General features: G+C 30.6%; 1 long non-coding RNA gene across 1 annotated transcript; it reads left to right on the top strand.

The window, feature by feature from the left end:
- Positions 1-10,889: 10,889 nt before the first annotated feature.
- LOC143051160 (uncharacterized) lies at positions 10,890-16,674 on the top strand. The gene is made up of 4 exons (XR_012970623.1): positions 10,890-11,153; positions 12,407-12,476; positions 13,265-13,414; positions 15,939-16,674. It is a non-coding gene; the product is annotated as an uncharacterized LOC143051160 (long non-coding RNA).
- Positions 16,675-17,050: the final 376 nt, after the last annotated feature.

Below are 17,050 nucleotides of genomic sequence, written 5' to 3'. Positions count from 1 at the left end.
TGTTTTTCTCCCCTTCTTCTAGCCATTTTACGCGTGATCTAATTTGATTTCCTTTAATTTTTTCATTATATAAACTTGCTAATTGTTTTTCAATGTTTTCTTTTAGGTTGACTTTCTTCTTATTTATATAATTGTCACAATCAATTTCTTCAGATAGGGTTTTTAATGTATTTTCTAAGATTTCAATAGTATCTTTTTTTTATATTCACCTTTAATTTACAGTATTGGATGGTATAATCCCTTACCTCAACTTTAAAGTTATCCCATAAAATATCTAGGTTGAGAGATGTTTCTGATTTTATTTTATATTTATCAATCAATTTTGAAATATTTTTTTTTATACTGTTCATCATCCAGGATGCTGCTATTTAATTTCCAGGAACGTCGTCCTTATCTGTTGTTTGTTAATAAAATTCTGTCATTCAAAACTTTAAAACATAATCTCATATCTTCAAATTATAGTTTGTGTCTGAACATGTTGATAAGATGCAAAACAAATCAAATGATAAACCAATATTCATCTTTTAAGATTAAAAAACCAGGTGCTAAACATTTAGGTATGAAACTTGGCCACAGTAAGCTTCTAAAAACAAGATTTCAATAGTTTTTGTTAAATTCAACTCAATGTTATCCTGATCACATGAAAAACTATGTTAAAAGAAAAATCCGTATTGCATTATGAAAAAAATAAAGATGGCATGATCGCATGAACAACACTGAAGTCTATATTCTGGTCGAATAAAAAAATATGAACAGTATTATAGAAAATTCTTATCGCACGAAAAACTCTGGATTTCCATATAAAGAAAAATCCTGATCGCTTGAAAAAAATCTAGACCCCATTAAATGAAAAATGCTAATCGCATGAAAAAACCTTGACAACATTGAAAGGAAAAATCTTATAAAAACAAACTTTTAAAAACAATAATGTTTTGAAATAACTCTTCACACCCTTAAATGGAGGCCAAATATTCATTGGATGGTGTTATAGTACCAAAATAGAACGTACAAAACGTTTTTGTTAGATGCTTTGTAAGAAAAGGGACACCACTTCTATATTTTATCACTTGCAGACGGCAAACTATTGAGGCTCAATAAATTGTCATAATTTGTGCGCTTTGCATTTACTCATTTTTTCTTGTTGTTTTTCATTTCTACCCACTTTTTTATTGATAAATCTCAGTGTGTAAATCTCGTTGAGGAAATTTGGGCCTTGACTTTTCGTGATATTAAAATTTTTAATGACTCATTGTTGGACCCTCAAGACATCTTTAGTTCTAGGTTAAATTAACTAATCATAAAATGTTTTTCTATGTAATTGTTTCTAAATAAAGCTAGCTTCCTCATTAAGTTTCAGGAATCTGGGTTAAATTCCGTGTTCCCATACATCAAGGGTTTCACATTTTTTATCAGTAATTTTCATCTCTGTGAAATAGAAAAACAGAAAGAACTTTTTAACAAGTATGTGTGTTTCATCTTTCACAATGAATCATTTCCCTCTCTTTTTTGATTTATACTAAAGATACTATAATCAATAGGCATCACGGATGAAAGATAGTAAATGCTAGCGTGGGAAATATCTAAACTTATGTTCATTTATATTTATCAAATTATCTAAATGTATATGAGGGCAAATTGTGATCTAAATCATCAAATTCAAATTGATCCCACATTTTGTTTAATGTACAATGAATTATCAGTACTCCGTTTTATCAAATTTAGTTTTTTTTTTTCATTCTATATAATTTTGACCATTATTCTCTGAATCTATATTTAGCACCTTATTATTCTCCTTTTTATGGTACATTTTTCTCCATTCCTTATATTTTTCGCCTCTCTAGTCTCTATTCTGTAAAGCCCATACATGTCCTTTAATAGTATGTAATATCAGTTTCCCAAAGGATGTAGTTCTGTTTATCGAACGTTCAGTCCACTGATATAAGCTTGCTTGAAAATAAAAATAAGAAAGGCCATGGATCCACGTTTGCTTAAAGAAGGAAAGTATGTTGATAAAAATTTTAGAATTTTAGTCTCATTAGTTTAGAAAAGGTTTGATTAAAATTTCAAATTGTTTTTCTCAAATAGTATTAAATTCATCCACAAAACTAGTGAGCATTACAAAACTTCCAACGGTAAAAAGGGAAAACATTCTCCTTCAAATCTTCACCACCAACTTTTGAAAGGCTTAAGAAAAGAATTCAAGACACGAAAACTATCGATGATCTCAAAACCAATCATGATCACTAATGAAACGTAGTGTGACGACTATCAACTGTCCCCTAAAGTTTGTATGCAAAACACAACATACTTTCATAAATTAAAAAAAATGACATATTAAAAAAAGAAGATGTGGTTTGATTGCAAACGAGACAACTCACCACAACAGTTCAATTGACACAGAAATAAACATTTATAGGTCACCGTACGGCCTTCACCAATGATTAAAGCGAAAACCGCAAAGTACTTTTATGATTGCTATACACGACTGTATATTTCACCTAGTCTGTTGACAATTTATAGCCAATAAATCTAAGTTGATTGATTGTTAGTTGCTTTACGCCGCATTAGCACAAAAAGGCTATATCTCGGCGAGTAAATCTAAGTAGGTTACTACGTCCTAATGCGAATGATTAGCAGATATACGATTTAATAACGATCAATTCCATAAGCGCCTTAACGAAATTGCACTCGTTTCGTTTGTAAAGCATCTGGTATCAAAAGATTAACATTCTCATATAAAGGAAGGAGAAATGTTGTTATTTTGTTACTAAGAAAAACAATCCTTAATTATTAGATTATTACTTTACATCCGCCTCGTTTAACATATTTGCAATCAGAGATACAGAATAGCATGAAATCATAATTTTAACGCTTTTTATTTATATATTTAAGATTCATTAGAATATTGAATTTATATAGATTTGTCTACTATTACTTTTGGACCATCAAGAATTATGAGTGATGCCAGTTATTTTTAGGTTACCTTTACAAGTACTTAAATTCAACATCAAGAGAGGTACTCCAAATGTGACTGATGTAAGTCACGTGTTGTTTGGTTTACCCATAACACTTCCGTGTTTCTAGTATAAATTAACGGGAAGCTGGGAATACGGTTTCATTCATTAAATTAGAGATATATCGTTAAGTGATGAAATTAATGTGACAATTATAATGGCAGAATTACAAATGAAGAATTATGAAGGACTTAGACAAAAAGAAGATGTCATGTACGATGAAATCAAGACGACCAAAGAAATAACTGAAATGAACCATTTGGTAGTCAAACCAAGGAACCAATGGTTGAAACAGTTTTTGTTGATACTGCTAATATCTGTATTGTCTGCCGGTATTGCTTCAACTATAACGTATATAACGATGTGTGGTAAGTCAGAAATTAAAGGTTGTTTCAATTAATCTGCATACTTTATACTTGTTCATCTAAACAGAAAGCAATAAAATATCAAGTGTTTTAAAATGGATTGATTTTCGGAAACTTAAATGGAAAACGTCTAAAATTTGCTTTATGTTTTAAAATGCATCGTTTATTCCATTTCCATTTCTCAATTTTATTTTATACACTAATATTCCTTTTTCAAAACATTCTAATCGACATAGTTCTAGAAAGTTTTATAACTTCAGTATTATAACTGTTAGATAACACACTGTTGGATCCAGAATCACATTTCAATATGTTTATTTAAAGTTATAGGGCTTTAACTGTTAGATGAATAAAAGAAGTTATATAAATATCATGCACGAACTCTTAGTATGCTTTGATTAAAGTACCTAAAACTTTTGGATTGGTGAATGTGAAATTGTCTGGTTTGCCATTCCAGAGTAAACGTACTTTAAACAGTAAATCTGTAACGCACTACTTATACACATAAGGATATCATCATGGATGTGTTTATACAGAGGCAGTGTCTCTGTTGGAATATCTTCTATTTAGTTTTTTTCTTTCACCATTTTCAGTATGCATAATGTGGGAGGTAATGAATCATTCGCGAAGCTGCTTATTTAAATACTCATTTACTGTGAAAAAAACAGTAATTGTTGGTGATAAGGAGAGAAAGGGAGAATATCTTTTTTAAACTATTGTCTTACTTGAATAAGGCGCAGGTTTCAAAACAACACATTGGTACAAAACCTTCAGGCTGGGTCGCAGCGGTCCTATATTTCCTCTTCCCTGGAGAATTGTGAATGGCACTTACATTTACGATTTCATTATCTTTTCGTAAAAAATACCTGCAATTCCTCGAATCTGTATATTGGATCAAGGGTATACATTGTTTCCTTAGTTTGTAATAAATTGTTTTAAATTTTAGTTAAGCTGCAGGAGAAATTCAATATCCTTGATGTGAAATTAAAAGCCATTGAAAGACAAAATGGCACTGAACACCGTGACAACCGTTTACAAACTCAGATTGATGGCAGCTCTGATCACGGTAAAATAATATATAGATACTTAATCTTGCTAAATCCCTCGTTTTATCGAAAGAAGTCAACATTAAGCACAGTGCTATCATTAACGGTTCTTATGAATGAGTATTTATGTTTTCTTTCAATGTATTTATTTACCTAAATGACTTACATGTCGTGTTTGGGGAGTTCTGGTATAGGCTCATATATTAGTTCAAGTATTCCATTTTACACGGAAAAAAAACATCTGTAAAACAAAAACAAATATCATATAATGCAATTTCAGTTTAACTAAAATAACGTTTGTTTCGATTTAGACAAGACGGGGCAATAACTTTTACAAAACATTTGCTGACTCATGCAGTCGAGTCCCTCTGGCTTCGAAGTTCAATTAACAGGTATTTTTTTAAGACAAACAAGATTTAAAAGCCAATTAAACAAAATCCAACTACTTAACAGGAAACCGTCACAATTCAACAGGAATCGTTGATTGACTGTTAACATATCAAATAGTTTTGGTTGATGAAGGGTAAGGGTTGGTAAATCGTATTGAAACTATTTGTTACTTGATAAAGATACAGTAGCGCACAAGTTCGATACACAGGTGCAAAATTTTAAGAATGGGGCGCAGTGTTCAAATATTTGTTTTTCTTGAAAAACTGTGTATGGCAAGTAATTTACAGAATCTGTACATCTTTGTCATCAAGTCGCAGCAAAAAGCTTTACTATCACAAATAGTAATCAATTTGATTTTTTTAACTTTAGCTCAGCTCAAGCAATTTACATTGGATTTAATTGAAAAGAAATTGAACGATGTCGAAAGGAAAAACAAGATAAAGGAACATGAAATGGAAAGGCGATACAACCTAACATCCTCTAGTTTACAAAAACAGATTGACGACAGCACAGATATGGGTAAATATAAATCATTATGTTGCCTTTTTCTATCAATTCAAGAAAATATACATTTTTAGCCAAAACCCCCACATATGCATCGACGTATAAATACCGAGACATGTCGTTTAACAATGCAAATTCACACTCAGCAAAAAAGTCATTTTAGGGAATTGGTCACGTTCAGTTCTTTGAAGACAGACGACAAAGATGTTACACCGAACTCTACGACATAGAGAAAATGTCATTACTTTGTTTATACACAGACACATCGTATAGATAAATCAATTTGTGATAGTGCAGAATGGCACAGGGGCGCCAAAGACTGACACAAGGGTGCAAAATTTCATATTTATTGATTGTTGTTTGTTTAGTCGTAAATAATTTTTTTGTGTTTTCACGAAAAGATAAAATAAATCATTATATATGAATTCTGTCTGTTCTTGATAGCAGATATAAAGAAAATGATATTTAAGGAACACGTCAATTTACATTAAACCACATCTTATTTCTTTAATATCCAAAAACAGACAAGTATCCATACTATACACCAAGCTTTATATCAAATATATAAATCAGTAAGTTTTCTTCAAGTCTGTTCTTCCATTATTACCAATTACTACATACTTTTTAGAGAGCACGTCATTTTGAAAGATATATCATACTGTAAAACACATTTTATTGCAGTTGGTTTCACAGCATTTGGTTCAGGAAATGTTATAAGATCATCTGGTTACCAGTTAAAATTCCCTGGTATCACATCCTCTGTTGGCATATCTAACCTGTCCTCTATGAGGAATACTGGAACTTTTATATGTGAGAAGAAAGGTCTTTATCTAGTGATTGTTACAGTAATGGTTTGTTCGAAAACAGCTTCTGCATTTATAATTTTTAAAAACAATCAGCAATATATGGATTATTTTATAGGAAGATCAGATCAGATCAAAGAAGATTGTCATTCGGGAACGGGAACAGCAGTTGTTGAGCTTCATATTAATGATACTTTGAACGTGAAAAATGTCTTTGATGGTGTTGACTTGTATGAAGCTTACTCATCATTTTCAGTGGTTAAAATGAGATGAACAAAGTTTTAACGAACAAATTACATTTACCAACTCTGAAATAATGAGAAAAAAATTGTATTGTTAATAACATAACAGTTAAATGACAGTTAATATTGAAGATGAAAGAGTCAATAGTAACAAAATGGCAATTTAACAACACAAAAACACTTAAATTGATATATAAAGGTCTGTAACGATTGGAATGCCACACTTAATGACACGTTTTTAATTTGTATTCGACAACATTTCTATAAAATATGATGTTCCAACAATCAACTAGTTTTCTGGACTTTAAACTAAATAGACTATACATTCTGTCCTAATAGATATATGCCAAGCACCCTACATGCTGCAAAACAATCCAGTACAAAACACATCTCATTTGATAATTATTTTTGCAAGCAAATAACTAAAAATCGCATATCCACATTGGTTAAATAGATACCTGTTATATATCTTGCATGTCGTACATCATTCTTTTCTTTTTAGATATTTCATATACAAATTTCGAGACATTTTTCGTTGCAAACTATTTAGATTTGATGCACATTACATTTTGAAGAAATTGAATTTTTACCTACTATACTCAAGTATCAGCATTTTATCAATATGAAAACGAACCTAGAACATGTCTTTATATTTAATCGGGTCAACACATACCAGTATTATCTTGTCCCGGTTATTTTAATATACCTAGTCTTAACAAATACATAATGTTTTTTTTTTATATCGCATACGTCATGATTCTGTTACCATATTTAAGAAGGTATGGATGTCTTCCTTATTTTTGATGTAAAACGCAGAAAAACTGAGTCAATATTTCCATTCATTTAATATTCATGAATCATTTTCTAAAAAATATCTTCTCGAATTTTATCATACAATTTTATCATTAAGTTTATATATTAATCACATAATGATGTTTCATCCTATAAAATCCATATAAAATGTGTCATTTTGTCACATCCTGTAGCTTTGAGGAAATACGCGATGACCTATCATGTTTATTATATTTTTGATCATATATCAATATATATAACTTTTTTGGCAAAGTATGAACGCATTCTATTAATTTTCATTTCATACTCCCATACCATCTTTGAATTAGCAGAGTTTGAAACAGCCAATCATCATTATGATTTAAGTCTTGACATTTCAGGCTTTTCATTTATTCATATTTTATTCGAGCGTCACCGACGCGTTTTTGTGGACAAAACGCACGTCTAGCGTACATAATTGAAAGACTGATATCTGATGTATTAAATTTAATAAAATGTTGTTTTCATTCAAAAAGGAAATACATGTATTATAGTATACAGAAGGAAATCACTGTAAATTATAGTTATTTCCCTTAGGCCATACGTTAAATGCATTGTTTTGTCATGCGACCATTTATTATTTTTAAGTATATGTTTCAGGTAAATATAGTTATGTATGACAAGGACGATATCTTGGACCACCATTCGTTGCAATGACCAGTAATTATCCTGTCACTTTACTTAAACATTTATATTTTTATATTTGTAAACTTTGCAATTACTTTTTTAACAACATGTATTTTTTTGTATAATGGAATTAGGAATTTCAATGATAACGTTATGTTTTCAGAACAAAACATAAGAATTTTACCAAAAAATGTTGGATTTAATCAAAGTGGTGCAGTTTATTTTCCCGATTTTCCTTTACCCGTCCACGAAAATGTATGCATGCGTTTACTTTAATTGTAAAACCTTTACTATTTGTAAACGATATATTTTTTCCAAATGGACGGTTCAATAACAATTTATGACAATTTGAACAACATAAATTCTAAAGGATATTGTTCACATATATTTAATAAAAATCATAAAATCATAAAATGTCTATCAGGTGTTAACTTGTGTATTGGTGTCAAACGGTATAGGATTGCAAGGTACTCCGTTAGGTATAAGTGTCAATTTATATATCACTTACAATTTAGTGTTGATAATTTCATAAAGGTTCGTTTAATTTCAAAACAATCGAACCGAAGCATTCACAAGAACTTTATACAAATATTTGAGTAACGGTATTCTATTGATTAACTGTATCAAACTGTTATCAATAAATAATACGTGAAGTTGGTTAACAAATTACCCAAAAAAGAAGATGTGGTATGATTGCCAATGAGACAACTATCCACAAGAGCCCAAATTACACAGAAATTAAGAACTTTAGGTCACTGTACAGCCTTCAACAATGAGCAAGGCCCATGCCGCATAGTCAGCTATAAAAGGCCCCGAAATGACAATGTTAAACAATTCAAACGAGAAAACTAACTGAATCTATTGGTTAAAATATAATTCCCGTATCCAGGCTTCGTTTACATAAATCTGATTAAAAAAACCTTTTAAAGAATATGATGTTTTGAAATAAGTCTTCAAACCCTTAAAATGGAGGCCAAATATTCACTGGATGGTCTTATATTACCAAAATAAAACGTAGAAATTGTTTTTGTTAGATACTTTGTAAGAAAAGGTACACCAAATCTATATTTTATCAATTGAAGACGGCAAAATATTGAGGCTCCGTAATTGTCATAATTTGTGTGCTTTGCTTCTGCTCATCTTTTCTAGTTGTTTTTCATTTCAACCCACTTTTTTTATTTATAAATCTCAGAGTAGAAAACTCGTAGAGTAAATTTGGCCCTTGACTTTTCGTGATACAAAAATGTTTAATGACTCATTGATGAACCCCCTAGTCATATTTAGTTCTAGGTAAAATTAACTAATTATATAATGTTTTTCTATGTGAAATAAATAAAGCTAATTTCCTCATTAAGTTTCAGGAATCTGTGTTATCTTCCGTGTTCCCTTACGACAAGAGTTTCATATGTTTTATCAGTAACTTTTCATCTGTTAAATAGAAAAACAGAAGGAAATTTTTAACAACTATGTTTGTTTCTTCTTTCACAATGAATCCTTTTCCTCCCTTTTTTGATTTATACTAAAGATACTGATATCTATAGCCATCACGAATGAAAGATAGTAGATGCCAGCGTTTTTCTTTAATCAATGGAAAATATTTAAACTTTTGTTCATTTATCATATGATTTGAATGTATATGAGGGTAAATATATTCTAAATCATCAAATTCAAATTGATCCTACATTTTGTTTAACGTTACAATGACTTATCAGTACTTCGTCCTTTTATTTCTGTTTCATTTTATTTAGGTCATTTTTCTTTAATCTATATACTTTTTGACCATTATTTTCTCATTCTATATTTAGCACCTTATTATTCCTTAAGTTTAGGGTACATTTTCCCCATTCTTTGTACTTTCACTTCTATAGTCTCTATTATGTAAACCCCAATTCACGCCCTTTTAATTGTATGGACGATCAGTTTCCCAAAGGGTGTTATTTTGTTTTTCACATATTTGTTACGAATATGTTAGGTTTTGCATATGTAATAACCTATAAATTGCCCGGAGCAAAAAAATAGTATATTGGTTATTGTGCCCTGATACCAAATGGTGTGACTTTTGTGTTAACATGCTTAATATTTTACCTGTAATGTTTCATTAAATTGTCTTAAATTTTTGAAAAATAGATTATAACATGTCTTTTCCATATTGGCCCAGGTATCATCCCTCGACCAATATCGGCCCTCGCCAGAAGTGTCGGGATATGGGAGTCTCATGATGATACCAGGACCAATATTGAAAAGGGCTTGTTATAATCTATACTTATCGAGTGCTCAGTCTGCTGATCTACGCTTCCTAGAAAATAAGAATGATAAAAGTCATAGATGCAAGTTTGCCTAAAAGAGAAAAGTCCGTTATAGTAGGCTTTTAGTCTTTTTCGATTACAATGTAAGCATTTGATTCAAATTTCTTATAGTTTTTCGCAAGTAGTATAAAGTTTATCCGCAAAACTTGTCAGCCTTCAAAAAATATCAACGATAAAGGCGTCAACATTATCCTTTATATCTTCACCATCTCCTTTTGAAAAACTAAAAAAAAAAAAAAACGAAAATTATCGATGATCTCAAAACCAATCAAAATCCCTAATGAAACGTAGTGTAAAAGCTGTCAACTGTCTCCTAAAGTTTTATGCAAAACAATAATACTTTCATAAATAATAATGCCATATAAAAAAGAAGATGTGGTATGATTGCCAATGAGACAACTCTCCACGAAATACCAAATGACCCTGAAATTAACAACTTTACGCCAACGTTCGACCTTGAACAACTTAATGTTGAAATTATATTTACAAAATTAAAATTTGAAGAAATTATGAAAAAAAAAAATTCCCTAAGCACCTTGAAGCAATGCACTCGCTTCGTTCGTACTGCATCTGGTATCAATAAATCAACATTCGCATAGAAAAATGGAGAAATATTGTTATTCTGTTACTAACATACTGGTTTGATCTACCTTATAAATCGTAAAAGGCCATGATAGTGGTCACGTGTTCTTTGGTTTACCCATAATATTTCCGTGTTGCTAGTTCAAGTATAAATTAACGGGAAGCTGGAAATAGTTTCATTCATTGAATTAGAGATATATCGGTAAGTGCACAAACTGATGTGACAATTAATATGTCGGAATTACAAATGCAGAATTATGAAGGACTTAGACAAAAAGAAGATGTCATGTACGATGAAATCAAGACGACCAAGGAGAAAACTGAAATGAACCATTTAGTAGTAAAACCAAGGAACCGATGGTTGAAACACTTTCTCCTGATACTGCTAATATCTCTATTTTCTACCGGCGTTGTTTCGACTGTGACGTATTTAACTGTAGATGGTAAGTCTCAGAAACTAGAGGTATTTCAATTCATATCCATACTATATACTAATTTATCTATAAAAAAAATATTTACAACAATAGAATATCATTTTAAAAGAATTTCTTTAGCTTGATTTTCGGAAAACTTTATTGGACTTTCAATTATTAGATAAATAAAAGATGAATTATGCACTAGCTCTTGTAAGATTTGTCATTTTGAAAATGTAATGGTTTATCTTTCCAAAGTAATAGTACTTTAGCAATACTAACATAAGGACAATTTCGTGCATATATTTCGACAGTGCCGCTGTACTTGCTTCTGACTGAATGCATTCTTATTTCACCAATCATCATGCTTGCACTAATTTCAGAATGCACAATACGAGCATATAATGGGCTTATTTGTGAAGATGCTGATTTCAATATTCAGAGGCAGTTCAACGAGTTCTTAAAGTTTATCAAAATATCCGGAATATCTAACAAGTAATTGAGCTAAGAAGACTTACTTATCATACTAAACGAATAAAACAATTAGCCATCGCAGTGCCCAATATAGGATTATTAAATTATATCTTAATGATTTAAATATATTCTAAAAACCATTGTTCATCCACTTTATAATTTCCGTTTTTTTTTCTATGTTGAAACGATAAACAAACGTTTCGTCCCCGAGGGTATCACCATCCCAGTAGTCAACACTTCGGTGTTGACACGAATATCAATAATGTGGTAATTTTTATAAATTTCCTGTTTACAAAACTTTGGCGTACTAAATTATAATCCTGGTACATTTGATAACTATTTTTAGAACTATATATCTAAAATGTTGACAAGGGAAATAACTCTATAAAACAGTTTATCATTCTGGCCTCGAAATCTAGTTAAAAGTTATATGTTTAACATTCAAGCTATAAAAGTAAACTGAACTCAATTAGGTATAATCGACACATCTCAACATATAGCTTTAATTGGATGTGGATAATACAACCAATAATGGTTGTTGGTAAGTGATTAGAGACAGTCGATCGTTTTTGACCTTTTCACTTTCTTGAATGACACAGGGATGCACAAATAATCGAGAGTGGGACACAGCGTTCCTTATCCTTGACAGCCTTTGTATAGACAAAAGGAAGAAGAAACTATAATATGCAATTGTCAAGCAGAGCAAACAGTTTCAATATCATAATTTATTTATTGTGATCTCAAAATTGGGCCAAGTATACAATTTGTGTTTCCCTGGTTTCAAAAGGTGTTCTTTTTTTAAATTAAAGCTAAATTAAAGCAGTTAACATTGGATTTAGTTGATATGAAAAAAACAGATAAACAAGAGCACAGATCAAGGTAAACATGAATTAGTATATCGAATTAATCTACATGTATCTGTCTAAATTCTTCGTTTTATGAAAATATGTGCAGACACATACATGTATTTTGATGAAATCACCTTATAATATCTCGAACGACAAAAACTTGGACCTCATCAAATTAAACTTATCAGACATGCCAGTATTTATGTGAAAACGTGCATTATCAAATTACATTGGAAGATACATATTTCCATGCTGTGGAATTTGAGAATAGTTCGCACTCAAGTGAAACATGAAATTATTGTAAACTTACAACTTTCTGGAAACAAAAATGAACCATCATTTATAAGAACCCAGTGATAATTTTGCTCATAAATGCGTTTTTGTCATTGTTTCATTTTGCAATAACTCTTACAAAACATTTGTTAACCAATGCATTCGAATCCCTCTAGCTTCGAAGTTGAATTAACAGACCAACAAGATGTAAAAGCCAATTAAACCAAATCCAAGTTCTTAATAGGAAACCGTCACAATTCAACTGGAATCGTTGATTGACTGTGAAGATATCCAGTATTTTTTGTTGACGGAGGGTAAGAGTTGGTAGATCGTTTTGAAACTATTTTACTAAAAACAAATTAACACAGTAGCGCACAAGATCAATCCATGAGTGCAAAATGTCAATTATGGGGCGTAGCGTTCAAACATGTCTTGTTTTACTATGTATGGCAATACACTTATGGAAACTGTACATCTTTATCATAAAGTCACAGCAAAAATCTTCACTTTCTCAAATAGTAATCAATTTGATCTTTTTAACTTTAGCTCACCTCAAGCAATTTACATTGGATTTAATTGAAAAGAAATTAAAAGATGTTGAAAGAAAAAGCGATATGAAGGACCAGGAAATGGAAAAGCGATACAATCTAACATCCTCTAGTTTACAAAAACAGATTAATGACAGCACAGAAATGGGTAATTTAAATCATTATAAAAAATCAGGGAATAAACTTCCTCTAAAAATGACAGTTGTGTATGACAGGATAATAAAAATAATAATAACACAGTTGTGTTCAACTTTAAGTCTCGTGTAACAGGTTTTGCAAATTTAGTTGATTTTTATCTGTGATAGAAAAAAGTAATAGATTAGAGTTATGAGACATTCTATACCTATATGGAGTTATTTCTGAATATTTTCATTCGATTCAATTAAAATTGATGAAAAATTAACCACTTTTTCGCGGTAGAAATGTCATTACAATTGAAGAAACATAGCACCCCCCCCCCCCTTCCCCCCCCCCCGCCCAACTTTTCAATAAACTAAGTTGGTACAATAAATTACTTACAATGTGTATTGTATTTGTCATACACCGTTAACGAATGGTAACAACTCATTTGTGTCTTTCGTCAAGCAGTTACTGTAATATTTTTATTGTGTATAGATAATAATTTCAAAGGTTTATATCTAGATTAATTAGTGAGTTTTATTTCACATTCTAAATGAACCGTTGGGCGTATTAAAACCTAAACGCATTAGAAAGGAATATCCCACTTTTGTGTGGTCGGTAAAATAGGACGATAAATTTTGCAAATCTTTATAGAAAATAATATTTTTTGACGGTATATAAGTCCGAGAATGCATATTTTAAGGTTTTTCTTGTCGTAGAACACATTTGAGACCCCTATGTCCTAACTAAGAAAATGAGGTCAATGTCAAAGGTCAAGGTCAAGTTCTCAATTGTGAATTTTGCCTGTTTTGGCATGTTCTTCGACACTTTGAAAAATACATATAAAAGAACGAGTGAAATTTTTTTGTTTTATTGTAATAAAGATATGTTGTGTTTGATCTGATACAATTTAATGGCATCTTACAAAATGTCTTAATATAAGATTATTTGATTATAACTTCAACTAAGTTCATTATAAAGCCATATGACCTAGAACAAAAGGTGAGGTGACATATGTCCTTGAAAAATGACAACCGGAAATGACCTTGCGAAAACCGGAAGTAGCTATTTTTGCACTTTTTTTCACATAAAAAAACCCAGAATCCATATATTTTGTAATCTAAATACATATACTTATCACTTAAGACTAGAAAGGACTTTATGTAAACCGAAAGTGGTCAATTATATCCGAGTATACAGGCGAAAGTATATAGAAACTAAATATTTTGAGAATCAGTGTGAAAGGAGCTATCATATGAGACCGGAAGTAGCATTTCCTTAACCGGAAGTAGCACATTATCTCTTTTAGTTTACCTTAAAGCATATACAAACCATTTATTTATCGTACAGCTTGAAGAAACTAACTTCTTTTAAAAAAAATTGATGTGGAAAGACCTTCAATTGTTCTCAGAACAATTGGTTTTTCATCATTATTTTTTTTCCCGCCAAACAGTGAAAGTTTTGTTTCGCAATGTGTGTCTAAAATCTTTCTTATATCGTATCGTATAGTTTATGCGCTTTTAAATAACCCCTGCTTAACCGAACAATTTTCTTTGTAAGAGTTATCTCCCTATTCACTGTTTATTAAATGTGTGCATCTCCTTCGTAACATAAAAAGATGTCGACAAAGTTCTTTTTACAAATTGTTCGTTACATTCTCAGGAATTTTTGGCTGATTTGAATCGAAGCTATTAAATGAAATTTATAATGAGGTATCTACCTTAACGAAATAAATTTGTCGGTATGTGTTATTAGCTCAGAAACAGTTAACCGTATAACCCTGAATTTATAGGAGTTAGTGTCCCTGAAATGTCTAATAATAAGGTTTACTTATAATTACTTCAACTTGGTTCATTATAACCATTAACAAAAGGTTAGGTGACATATGACCTTGAAAAATGATATCTGAAAGTGACCTTGAGAAAACATGAGGTAGCATTTTTTGCACTTTTTTCATGAAAAAATACTCGGAATCCATATATTTTATAATTTAGATACATTAACTTACCACTAAAGACTACAAGTGACTTTCGATAAACCGGAAGTGGCCAAGTATCCCTGGTTTACAGGCAAATTTTTATAGAAACTATATTTTTTGGAATCAGAGTGAAAGAAGCTATCAAATAAGACCGGAAGTGACATTTACTTCACCGGAAGTAGCAAATTTTTTTTTATATTTATTGTTTTCGTTTCACATTTCTGTACAAGTTAATAAGACATGGGTTTTATATACTGAAGGTTTTTGTTATTGTTTATTAAGTTATTTTGTTGCATTTTCAAAAGAAGATAAAATATATTGATATTTCAATTCTGTAGCAGATATAAAGATAATGATATTTAAGGAACACGTCAATTTACATTAAACCACATCTTATTTCTTTAATATCCAAAACAGACCAGTATCCATACTATTCAACAAGCTTTAAATCAAATATATAAATCAGTAAGCTTTCTTCAAGTGTGTTCTTCAATTATTACCAATTACTACATACTTTTTAGACAGCACGTCATTTTGGAAGATATATCATACTATAAAACACATTTTATTGCAGTTGGTTTCACAGCATTTGGTTCAGGACATGGTATAAGATCATCTGGTTACCAGTTAAAATTCCCAATCATCAAATCCTCTATTGGCGTATCTAGCCTGTCCTCTATGAAGAATAGCGGCACATTTATATGTGAGAAGAACGGTCTTTATCTAGTGATTGTGACAGTAATGGTTTGTTCGAAAGATGATTCTGAATTTAGAATTTATAAAAACAATCAGCAATATATGGCTTATTTTATAGGAAGATCAGATCGTTTAAAAGAAGATTGTCATTCGGGAACTGGAACAGCAGTTGTTGAGCTTCATATTAATGATACTTTGAAAGTGACAAATACCTTTGGTGATGTTGACTGGTATGAAGATTACTCATTATTTTCAGTGGTTAAATTGAGATGAACAAAGTCTTAACGAACAAATTACATTTACCAACTCTGAAATATTGAGAACAAAATTGTATTGTTAATAACATAACAGTTAAATGATAGTTAAGATTGAAGATGAAAGAGTCAATATTAACCAAATGGCAATTTAACAACACAAAACACTTAAATTGATATATAAAGGTCAGTAACGATTGGAATGCTCCACTTAATGACAAGTTTTTAATTTGTATTCGACAACATTTCTATAAAATATGATGGTCCAACAATCAACTAGTTTTCTGGACTTTAAACTAAATAGACTATACATTCTGTCCTAATAGATATATGCCAAGCACCCTACATGCTGCAAAACAATCCAATACAAAACACATATCATTTGATAATTATTTTTGCAAGCAAATAACTAAAAATTGCATATCCACATTGATTAAATAGATACCTATTATATATCTTGCATGTCGTACATCATTCTTTTCTTTTTAGATATTTCATAAACAAATTTCGAGACATTTTTTGTTGCAAACAATTCTATTTTTAAATGCCTTCATCTAGTATTAGGCACATGAGCCTATGTTTTTATTTTAAAAATCATCTGATGCACATTATCTTTTGAAGTAATTGAATTTTGTACCGACTTTACACAAGTTTCATCACTTTATCAATAAAAGAACCCCAAAAAACCAGGTGTAGATATTTAATTGGGATAACACATACCAGTATTATCTTGTTA

This window comes from Mytilus galloprovincialis, chromosome 11 (assembly GCF_965363235.1).
Source record: "Mytilus galloprovincialis chromosome 11, xbMytGall1.hap1.1, whole genome shotgun sequence".
Lineage (NCBI taxonomy): Eukaryota > Metazoa > Mollusca > Bivalvia > Mytilida > Mytilidae > Mytilus > Mytilus galloprovincialis.
This window is presented reverse-complemented; position numbering and strand designations above follow the sequence as displayed.